Source organism: Uranotaenia lowii, chromosome 2, assembly GCF_029784155.1.
Source record: "Uranotaenia lowii strain MFRU-FL chromosome 2, ASM2978415v1, whole genome shotgun sequence".
Classification (NCBI taxonomy): domain Eukaryota; kingdom Metazoa; phylum Arthropoda; class Insecta; order Diptera; family Culicidae; genus Uranotaenia; species Uranotaenia lowii.
This window is the reverse complement of record NC_073692.1, coordinates 414,990,948-415,004,092: the sequence shown is the minus strand read 5'-3', so window position 1 is coordinate 415,004,092 and position 13,145 is coordinate 414,990,948.

The following is a 13,145-nucleotide window of genomic DNA, read 5'->3' as shown; positions in this document are numbered from 1 at the left end:
TCCGGGGTCGTTTGGTGGCAACTCATTTTCACTCCCTTCTACCTATTATGATGGTAACATTGTGATGTTTAGGGTGGTCCTGATGGTTTGGTTGTTTAACATGAGTTAGAAATTTTATCTGAGAAACTGGATTCATGCCTAGAAATTCTAAACGTTAAACTAAAACTTTGTATTTTTAAAAGAATTTGACATTAAATGTAAGTTTTCAAATTAGGCATCTAATCAACTGTAAGCTAAGATTTCCTCTTGAAAAATATCGTCTGAGCACGGCTAGATGGCTATCATTAACTAAGCAAAGTGCAAACGATTATCGGGGGTTTTATGGGGTGCTCACTTTCCTTCCGACGAAGGTGCTCCTGTTGGTGAAATCCGGATGGTATCATCTAAGAGGGCTTCCTCGACCATAAACAGCTCTTTATGAGTGGAGTGACCATTATCAACCTAGGGATGACCGACCTTGAGGCTCCTCGATGAAATCCATAGATAAGTGGAAATTGAGGTGAAAATGTGACATACTTCGTGGCTGAGCAGTTAAGACAGAATTTTAAAATTTGAAATGTCATATTTTCAGCATCGCACGAAGAAATTTTGATAGAGTTTTTTTTTTATTAGGCCAAATCGACCAAATCTACAGAATAGACATAATAAACAAAATCATAAAACTCGACCAAATAAAAAAATAAAATCGAAAAAATATAAAATTTACAAAATTGTCGAAATTGTTGAAATTGACAAAATTGTCAAAATTGACAAAAATAAAAAATTGACAAAATTGACAAAATTGACAAAATTGACAAAATTGACAAAATTGACAAAATTGACAAAATTGACAAAATTGACAAAATTGACAAAATTGACAAAATTGACAAAATTGACAAAATTGACAAAATTGACAAAATTGACAAAATTGACAAAATTGACAAAATTGACAAAATTGACAAAATTGACAAAATTGACAAAATTGACAAAATTGACAAAATTGACAAAATTGACAAAATTGACAAAATTGACAAAATTGACAAAATTGACAAAATTGACAAAATTGACAAAATTGACAAAATTGACAAAATTGACAAAATTGGCAAAATTGACAAAATTGACAAAATTAACAAAATTGACAAAATTGACAAAATTAACAAAATTGACAAAATTGACAAAATTGACAAAATTGACAAAATTGACAAAATTGACAAAATTGACAAAATTGACAAAATTCACAAAATTGACAAAATTGACAAAATTGACAAAATTGACAAAATTGACAAAATTGACAAAATTGATAAAATTGACAAAATTGACAAAATTGACAAAATTGACAAAATTGACAAAATTGACAAATTTGACAAAATTGACAAAATTGACAAAATTGACAAAATTGACAAAATTGACAAAATTGACAAAATTGAAAAAATTGACAAAATTGACAAAATTGACAAAATTGACAAAATTGACAAAATTGACAAAATTGACAAAATTGACAAAATTGACAAAATTGACAAAATTGACAAAATTGACAAAATTGACAAAATTGACAAAATTGACAAAATTGACAAAATTGACAAAATTGACAAAATTGACAAAATTGACAAAATTGACAAAATTGACAAAATTGACAAAATTGACAAAATTGACAAAATTGACAAAATTGACAAAATTGACAAAATTGACAAAATTGACAAAATTGACAAAATTGACAAAATTAACAAATTGACAAAATTGACAAAATTGACAAAATTGACAAAATTGACAAAATTGACAAAATTGACAAAATTGACAAAATTGATAGAATTGACAAAATTGACAAAATTGACAAAATTGACTAAATTGACAAAATTCACAAAATTGACAAAATTGACAAAATTGACAAAATTGACAAAATAGATAAAATTGACAAAATTGACAAAATTGACAAAATTGACAAAATTGACAAAATTGACAAAATTGACAAAATTGACAAAATTGACATAATTGACAAAATTGACAAAATTGACAAAATTGACAAAATTGACAAAATTGACAAAATTGACAAAATTGACAAAATTGACAAAATTGACAAAATTGACAAAATTGACAAAATTGACAAAATTGACAAAATTGACAAAATTGACAAAATTGACAAAATTGAAAAAAATGACAAAATTGACAAAATTGACAAAATTGACAAAATTGACAAAATTGACAAAATTGACAAAATTGACAAAATTGACAAAATTGACAAAATTGACAAAATTGACAAAACTGACAAAATTGACAAAATTGACAAAATTGACAAAATTGACAAAATTGACAAAATTGACAAAATTGACAAAATTGACAAAATTGACAAAATTGACAAAATTGACAAAATTGACAAAATTGGCAAAATTGACAAAATTAACAAATTGACAAAATTGACAAAATTGACAAAATTGACAAAATTGACAAAATTGACAAAATTGACAAAATTGACAAAATTGACAAAATTGACAAAATTGACAAAATTGACAAAATTGACAAAATTGACAAAATTGACAAAATTGACAAAATTGACAAAATTGACAAAATTGACAAAATTGACAAAATTGACAAAATTGACAAAATTGACAAAATTGACAAAATTGACAAAATTGACAAAATTGACAAAATTGACAAAATTGACAAAATTGACAAAATTGACAAAATTGACAAAATTGACAAAATTGACAAAATTGACAAAATTGACAAAATTGACAAAATTGACAAAATTGACAAAATTGACAAAATTGACAAAATTGACAAAATTGACAAAATTGACAAAATTGACAAAATTGACAAAATTGATAAAATTGACAAAATTGACAAAATTGACAAAATTGACAAAATTGACAAAATTGACAAAATTGACAAAATTGACAAAATTGACAAAATTGACAAAATTGACAAAATTGACAATACTGACAAAATTGACAAAATTGACAAAATTGACAAAATTGACAAAATTGACAAAATTGACAAAATTGACAAAATTGACAAAATTGACAAAATTGACAAAATTGACAAAATTGACAAAATTGACAAAATTGACAAAATTGACAAAATTGACAAAATTGACAAAATTGACAAAATTGACAAAATTGACAAAATTGACAAAATTGACAAAATTGACAAAATTGACAAAATTGACAAAATTGACAAAATTGACAAAATTGACAAAATTGACAAAATTGACAAAATTGACAAATTTGACAAAATTGACGAAATTGACAAAATTGACAAAATTGACAAAATTGACAAAATTGACAAAATTGACAAAATTGACAAAATTGACAAAATTGACAAAATTGACAAAATTGACAAAATTGACAAAATTGACAAAATTGACAAAATTGACAAAATTGACAAAATTGACAAAATTGACAAAATTGACAAAATTGACAAAATTGACAAAATTGACAAAATTGACAAAATTGACAAAATTGACAAAATTGACAAAATTGACAAAATTGACAAAATTGACAAAATTGACAAAATTGACAAAATTGACAAAATTGACAAAATTGACAAAATTGACAAAATTGACAAAATTGACAAAATTGACAAAATTGACAAAATTGACAAAATTGACAAGATTGACAAAATTGAAAAAATTGACAAAATTGACAAAATTGACAAAATTGACAAAATTGACAAAATTGACAAAATTGACAAAATTGACAAAATTGACAAAATTGACAAAATTGACAAAATTGACAAAATTGACAAAATTGACAAAATTGACAAAATTGACAAAATTGACAAAATTGACAAAATTGACAAAATTGACAAAATTGACAAAATTGACAAAATTGACAAAATTGACAAAATTGACAAAATTGCCAAAATTGACAAAATTGACAAAATTGACAAAATTGACAAAATTGACAAAATTAACAAATTGACAAAATTGACAAAATTGACAAAATTGACAAAATTGACAAAATTGATAAAATTGACAAAATTGACAAAATTGACAAAATTGACAAAATTGACAAAATTCACAAAATTGACAAAATTGACAAAATTGACAAAATTGACAAAATTGACAAAATAGATAAAATTGACAAAATTGACAAAATTGACAAAATTGACAAAATTGACAAAATTGACAAAATTGACAAAATTGACAAAATTGACAAAATTGACAAAATTGACAAAATTGACAAAATTGACAAAATTGACAAAATTGACAAAATTGACAAAATTGACAAAATTGATAAAATTGACAAAATTGACAAAATTGACAAAATTGACAAAATTGACAAAATTGACAAAATTGACAAAATTGACAAAATTGACAAAATTGACAAAATTGACAAAATTGACAAAATTGACAAAATTGACAAAATTGACTAAATTGACAAAATTGACAAAATTGACAAAATTGACAAAAGTGACAAAATTGACAAAATTGACAAAATTGACAAAATTGACAAAATTGACAAAATTGACAAAATTGACAAAATTGACAAAATTGACAAAATTGACAAAATTGACAAAATTGACAAAATTGACAAAATTGACAAAATTGACAAAATTGACAAAATTGATTGAAATTGACAAAATTGATTAAAATTTTAGTAAAAACAACTTGCTTTTTTGCGGAATAATCTGAGTACATTCTATCATTCGAAGTTTTTCCGTCAGCCAACTATCGGTTGCTCTGCGAATAGGACTACCGCCGGGCTGACCGGAAATGGAAATGTGGTATTTGTAGATTGCACTTTTTCTCCCCAAACACATACACTTCGCATCGCATAGTTGAGAGTTTGTGTCAACTGGTGCAAATATGCTCCATTGCAATGGACGGATGCGGATAGAACTACTAGGAAAGGATAGTAAATAATATTGACGGAGATGGAGTTGGAATTGGATTGAGTCTGGCGAAATTAAAGTTTTTGCCGGCTAGGCTAATAAACTTTCACAATAGAAGCTAGATCGAATGTGAAAAAATAGGATTTCAACTTTTGATTAAAAAAAGAAATTTGTATCCTATTCAATTCGCTTAGAAAAAATCTATACCTTTATGATAGTTTGTTTGGTTGTTCATACCTAAGTTCAAACTAAAAACTTTGAAATGCTTCATTCCATTGCTGCCGTAAAACAATGAAGATAGAGAACCAAATTTGGGGACAAAGTTCTGACTTAAATGTTCCCCGGCTTTGGAATGCAAACAATTATTCAAAGAAAGTTTCGCATGAATTGTTTATTGTCCTGTATCTAGGTGTATCTGCCTACCAAGCCAGATGTTATTTATTGATTAAAATTCTGTCCCCTGTTCCCAGGGGAAAAACCTCCTGCGCTTAGGTACATCTAGCCCATAATGACTGTGCTGCTATTTTAAGATCAGAGTGAAGTTATTTAGTAATCATCGACCTTTTATTTACGTATGGAATTTTAAAACTCTTTCTTGATAATTTTAAAATATTTGAAAAATTTGAAAAATTTGAGAAATTTTAAAAATTTGGAAAATTTGAGAAATTTAAAAAAAATGTGTAAAATTTAAGAAATATAAAAAATATAAAAAATGAAAAAAATTGAAAAATTAAAAATTAACATTTTTTTTTAATTTGAACATTTTAAGAAATTCGGAAAATTTGAGAAATTTTTAGTTTTGAAAGAATTGAACATCATATGAATGGAAAATTTGAGAAATTTCTCAAATTTGACAAATATCAAAGTCAAATATCTTCTGGTTTGTAAAATGTTACGAGAAATTGCTATCCCAAGTCTTTTCATTCAATGATTAAAAATGCAAAAAAAAGTCGCGAACCCAACATCATTGAAACGCGTGTTAGGTTTGTGAACACCCTTTCATTCCCTCGTAACGTAACTGTCCCATGAAAGTGTCGCGCAAAGTTCCCATTCATGCAAAGTATGCTCGATTGCAAAAAAAAATAAAAAAAAACCAAAATGCCAACAAAGCTGTGAAGAAATGGGATGGTAACAACCGGAAACCAAACTCTGGCAAAGGATCAGAAGAAGAAGTAGGAGGTAACACTTGGGAAAATGTTAAGATTTCTCAAGAAGTTTTCCCACACCGACTGACTGGGGTTGAGCTCAAGTTGCCTGCTTATATTTTTCCCATTCAGCCAGCAGTGGTGAACTTAAACGTCGTAAACCGTCGTCGTCGAAAAATAACAAATTCCAAGGAAAATAAACCGGCATCATTGAGAGAAAAATGGGAGTTTGATGATTGGGCTTTTAGGGTTCGGATATGGGACACAACTTTTACAATAACAAGTTACAGTTCCTTTTCTTCGTGCGTCGTTTTGTGGCGTGTTTTTCTAAGTGGGAACCCCAAACAACAATAAAACCACTACTCACCTAGACTTCTGAGGGTTTGTATCGTTTGATCTTGAAAGTTGGCTGATCCCAAGACTCGTAGAGGCCGGCTAGGACTTAAGAAATACGAAGAAATGTTTGTCCAAGAAATGCTAAAACAATACCTTCCTAATGGGTTGTTTGTTTTGCAAACAGTTTTGAGTGAAGACATTTTTTATAACCTTTCCCATAATACCAACAACTTGTTTCACAGAGTCAGAAAACTTCGAAGTTAACCTGAATCTGTGGGGCAAAGTTAAAAATAGATCACAAAATTTTATAAAACCATCGACAAGTTAAAACTAAAAATGTATGTTTGAAGTTGAGCACTAAGCATGCCAACGATTGAAATTGATGTCAGCCTTCTTTCTCATCCGTCATATTTCATAAATTTCTTCTCGTGCTAGAGAAAACTCGATGGCGTGGAATACCTGGAAAGTTTCATTTCAAAAGCTTTGATGTGGTGAAATCAGGCGTGCATAATCGAAGCCATAGAGAGATAAGTTTCTATGTACCAGGAGAATCGTTCATAATTTGTACTTGGATAAGTCAAAAAATGTTTAAAAAAAAGTCGAAAAAAGTTAGAAGAAGTCAAAAGAAGTCAAAAGAAGTCAAAAGAAGTCAAAAGAAGTCAAAAGAAGTCAAAAGAAGTCAAAAGAAGTCAAAAGAAGTCAAAAGAAGTCAAAAGAAGTCAAAAGAAGTCAAAAGAAGTCAAAAGAAGTCAAAAGAAGTCAAAAGAAGTCAAAAGAAGTCAAAAGAAGTCAAAAGAAGTCAAAAGAAGTCAGAAGAAGCCAAAAGAAGTAAAAAGAAGTCAAAAGAATTCAAAAGAAGTCAAAAATGTCAAAGTTCGTCGTAATGACAAAAATGACAAAAATGACAAAAATGACAAAAATGACAAAAATGACAAAAATGACAAAAATGACAAAAATGACAAAAATGACAAAAATGAAAAAAATGACAAAAATGACAAAAATGACAAAAATGGCAAAAATGACAAAAATTACAAAAATGACAAAAATTACAAAAACTACAAAAATGACAAAAATTACAAAAATGACAAAAATCACAAAAATGACAAAAATGACGAAAATGACAAAAATGACAAAAATGACAAAAATGACAAAAATGACAAAAATGACAAAAATGACAAAAATGACAAAAATGACAGAAATGACAAAAATGACAAAAATGACAAAAATGACAAAAATGACAAAAATGACAAAAATGACAGAAATGACAGAAATGAAAAAAATGACAAAAATGACAAAAATGACAAAAATGACAAAAATGACAAAAATGACAAAAATGACAAAAATGACAAAAATGACAAAAATGACAAAAATGACAAAAATGACAAAAATGACAAAAATGACAAAAATGACAAAAATGACAAAAATGACAAAAATGACAAAAATGACAAAAATGACAAAAATGACAAAAATGACAAAAATGACAAAAATGACAAAAATGACAAAAATGACAAAAATGACAAAAATGACAAAAATGACAAAAATGACAAAAATGACAAAAATGACAAAAATGACAAAAATGACAAAAATGACAAAAATGACAAAAATGACAAAAATGACAAAAATGACAAAAATGACAAAAATGACAAAAATGACAAAAATGACAAAAATGACAAAAATGACAAAAATGACAAAAATGACAAAAATGACAAAAATGACAAAAATGACAAAAATGACAAAAATGACAAAAATGACAAAAATGACAAAAATGACAAAAATGACAAAAATGACAAAAATGACAAAAATGACAAAAATGACAAAAATGACAAAAATGACAAAAATGACAAAAATGACAAAAATGACAAAAATGACAAAAATGACAAAAATGACAAAAATGACAAAAATGACAAAAATGACAAAAATGACAAAAATGACAAAAATGACAAAAATGAAAAAAATGACAAAAATGACAAAAATGACAAAAATGGCAAAAATGACAAAAATTACAAAAATGACAAAAATTACAAAAACTACAAAAATGACAAAAATTACAAAAATGACAAAAATCACAAAAATGACAAAAATGACGAAAATGACAAAAATGACAAAAATGACAAAAATGACAAAAATGACAAAAATGACAAAAATGACAAAAATGACAAAAATGACAGAAATGACAAAAATGACAAAAATGACAAAAATGACAAAAATGACAAAAATGACAAAAATGACAGAAATGACAGAAATGAAAAAAATGACAAAAATGACAAAAATGACAAAAATGACAAAAATGACAAAAATGACAAAAATGACAAAAATGACAAAAATGACAAAAATGACAAAAATGACAAAAATGACAAAAATGACAAAAATGACAAAAATGACAAAAATGACAAAAATGACAAAAATGACAAAAATGACAAAAATGACAAAAATGACAAAAATGACAAAAATGACAAAAATGACAAAAATGACAAAAATGACAAAAATGACAAAAATGACAAAAATGACAAAAATGACAAAAATGACAAAAATGACAAAAATGACAAAAATGACAAAAATGACAAAAATGACAAAAATGACAAAAATGACAAAAATGACAAAAATGACAAAAATGACAAAAATGACAAAAATGACAAAAATGACAAAAATGACAAAAATGACAAAAATGACAAAAATGACAAAAATGACAAAAATGACAAAAATGACAAAAATGACAAAAATGACAAAAATGACAAAAATGACAAAAATGACAAAAATGACAAAAATGACAAAAATGACAAAAATGACAAAAATGACAAAAATGACGAAACTGACAAAAATGACAAAAATGACAAAAATGACACAAAAATGTCACAAAAATGTCACAAAATTGACACAAAAATTACACAAAAATAAAACAAAAATGACAAAAATGACACAAAAATGACACAAAAATAATACAAAAATAATACAAAAATGACATAAAAATGACACAAAAATAACACAGGAATGACATAAAAATGATACAAAAATGACACTGAAATGACAAAAATGACACAGAAAAGACACAAAAATTTTGTTCCTGGTTTGTTTCCTGATTGAATTGAATTCTTTTCCACTCCTTTTGAGTTTTTTTCCAATAATTTTGAATGGAAAATTAGTTTTTGAAAAAAAGAGGGAATCAAATATAATCTGAAAAAGCATCTTCAAAAGCCAGTAGAAATTAAAATCATAAGAACATTAAGTTGATGGTTTTATAAAAGTCAAATGAAATCAAATCACTGGAAAGCTTAAGAAACTTTAAATAAATCGGACAAAAACAATGAATGTTCCAAGAAGAGAACGAGCAAACGAAAGCTCATTCAAATGGCAATAATCATTAATTTCCCCGCTAAACTAATATAGCGCTCTCTGGCTGGAAATTTTCTTGCCAGGCAAACAAATTGCAGTCCGTAGCGGTCCATTTTGCGTGAATAATGGCTGCACCATTCGCTTCTCTCTGGGTATAGATATTGTTGTTACACCCACTACCGGTTGTTGCTGTGGGAATTCATTTGATGGTGGAAGTAAGAATCCATTTTCATTTCAGGAAATGCCCTCCGGGAAATCGAAGCGAATATCAGCGCGGTCGTCGTCGTCGTCCAAAAGAAATGAACGTCAGGACCATTTCATTAAGTGTGAAAATGGATTAGTTGGATCTATTGGGACGGTGATAGGTTTTCGGAGGCGACGTGACGAGAGAAAGCATTTGGAAGTTGGACTGAGCGCTGATCCAGACGTTTTGGCGAGATTCTTTTCTGATCCTAGAGCGCGGCCTAGCTGCTAGGATGAGAAAAGAATCGCGTCAACGCAACATTGAGTTCACTCCGGGGAAATTCAGTCAAATAGCGTTGACAGCATCGAGAGCTTTCTGGGATAAGATTTATACATTATCATGCCTCTGAATTTACTTAACTGCAATCTTAAGGTTGGCAAGTTGGAAGGGAATATTTTTGATTGAATTAAAAAACTACCGTTTATGGGGACAATCTACATGGTTTTCAATTATACTAGAACAAAACCCATATCTACATATTTTAATACAAAAAAACCTGGCCTCACCTTTGAAAAAAGAACACTTAAAGGATATAACTGATATAACGGCTCCAGTTTCTTATACAAAGTTGGATATCTTTCGGAATAAAAAGTCGATTTTTGACTGGCTCTCACCACTCCGCACCTTGCTTCCGCATAAACGATACTCGCAAAACTGAAATGGCGAAAAATCGAAAAATGTCTCAGTCCTTTCATCTCTTACGAACTACAAACTTTTTACTCACCCACTAGGGGTCGTTTTTGTCTCGATTGCTGACTCCCACCGACGCGTCGGTCTAATGAATCCTCAGGTGGGGTTTTGCTTCTGTCCTACAAAATCGACGTTATGATAACACAATTTTCATTCAATCACCCTACTGTACGATTAGTTTCTTTCGTCTTCTGTTTCCTATAATTTCTTTCGAGATCGGCACTGTCGTCCGTCTAGAGACATCTGATTGATTCCAAATCAGCAAGGTTATTAAATGTTCTCACCTTAAAGCATCCAAGAAACCTAAATTCCTGCCTCCTTTGTTAACAGCGTCTTTGGGACGCGAGCGATTGGCAGGATTCTATCCGGGAGAATTTCAGCTGCAATTGCGAATCGACCTTGACAAATAATTTCTTCTGCTGATGTCGTGTCAATTCGTTGATTGTTGTTTACCTACTAACTTTCAGATACTCAGTTTAGAGTGACGGCTCCTCAGTTGTCGCCAAAACCACACTTACTTAGTTCTGACTAAACGGCCTTTAATCAGATCTGACTAACTGCCCTTTTCACGACTTCTGAGTCGGCGTTACTAAGAATGCGTGAATGATTTTGTAACGGTTCTTGACCTGATTTTTTACGCTGGAAAAGTAAAAACCTGTATAATTGTTGAAACAAATGATGGATTTGTTGATTGAATAAATAACAAGTCGAAATATTGCACATAAATCTTTATTTTAAAAAAAAATCGTTATGTTGAACCATTTCATTTGTTTGTCCCCCGCCAGGTTTCGCCTCCTGTGGGAATTATTCGGCGTTACCTCTCTTCTGCGTTATTCTCTGTAAAATGATCAAAATCACGTTATTATTATAAGATTACCGTTAAAAACGTACATTTACCATACAAATTTCCCGATTCTTCGTTGTCGAAAACAAACAAAGTCGACTGCCTCGCACAAACTGTTCCGAATTTACTCATTCCTCGACTTCAAGCACTCGAATTTGCTGAGTGCCAATTTTCGTGTCGTCTGAGTAGCCGTTACTCGGAAAAACTGAGCCGTTTTAGATCAAGCGACGGCTGCGCCATGCAAAAGGCGATCTATCTAATCTAATCTAAGGGTCCGGCGCCGATTGACCGACGCATAGGGCTGAGATAAAAGATCTCCACTGCTGGCGATCCGGAGCCAGCGTCTTCACTTGCTGCCAGCCAAGGTTCTCGTCAACTGTGCGGATTTCAGCGGCTAGACTTCGCCGCCACGAGCTTTTGGGCCTGCCTCTTCTTCGATGCCCATCTGGATTCCAGTCAAGCGCCTCTCTGCAAATCTCGTTTTCATCTCTTCGCAGCGTGTGCCCAATCCATCTCCACTTACGTTCCCGAATCTCGATTTCTAGCGCCCTTTGATGACACCGGCGATGAAGTTCAACGTTTGAGATCCAGTTGCCAGGCCACCAAGCGCGGATGATGTTCCGCAGGCAGCGATTTACAAAAAACTTGCAGTTTTCGCGTCGTTACCGCATATGTGCACCAAGTTTCGCACCCGTACAGCAATACGGATTTGACGTTTGAGTTGAAGATTCAGATCTTAGTTCGTAGAGAGATCTGGCGTGAGCACCAGATGTTTCGGAGACTCGCAAACGCAAATCGGGCTTTTCTGATCCGGGTTTCGATGTCCTTCTTGGTACCACCATCAGGCGTAATCTGGCTACCAAGATACTGGAAGCACTCCACTGTCTCAACCTGTTGTCCAGCTACCACGAAATTGGAACGACTCTCTGTGTTGATTTCCATCGACTTGGTCTTTCCGACATTGATTTTGAGACCTGCTGCCTTGGAGCTTTCGGTGAGGTCGTCGAGTTTGCTCTGCATGTCTTGTTGTGTTTGGGTGAGCAAAACAATATCGTATGCCAGGTCAAGGTCGTTCAGTTGCTCAATTGATGAAGGATTCCACGGCAATCCTCGGTTTGGTCTACAGTCAATCGATCCAGTCAAGATCTCATCCATTACGATGAGAAAAAGCAGCGGTGACAAAATACATCCCTGTCTCACTCCAGCAGTTACCGGGATTGGTTCGGACAAGACACCGTCGTGCAAGACCTTGCACGAAAATGTCTCGTACTGTCCTCCGATGAGATGGACTAGTTTCTCTGGGACCCCTCGTCGTCTAAGAGCAGCCCAGATGTTTTCGTGGTTCAGTCGGTCAAATGCTTTTTCGAAATCAACGAACACCAGCAGAAGAGAGTCCTGGAATTCGTTGATTTGTCCAAGGACATAACACGAGAGTGTTAAAATCCCAGAAAAACAATAAAAAAAAACAAAAAAAATGTTTCTGATTCGGCCCCTGGAAAACGAAGGGTTGGTTTAGAAAGTGCAGATTTTTAAAGCTGCTGCTGATTGTTGTTTCGATTTGGTATTCCGGTGGATAAAAACGGATTGCTGTTGATTGTTTGTTATGCTTTGGCCTTCTAGTGGTAAACAATGGAATTGGCTTTATAAGCACAGATTTTTAAGGCAGCTGTTGATTGTTTGCCTTGATTTTGCCTTCCGGTGGAAAAAGACGGAATTGGCTTAGAAAGCGCAGATTTCTAAGGTGGCT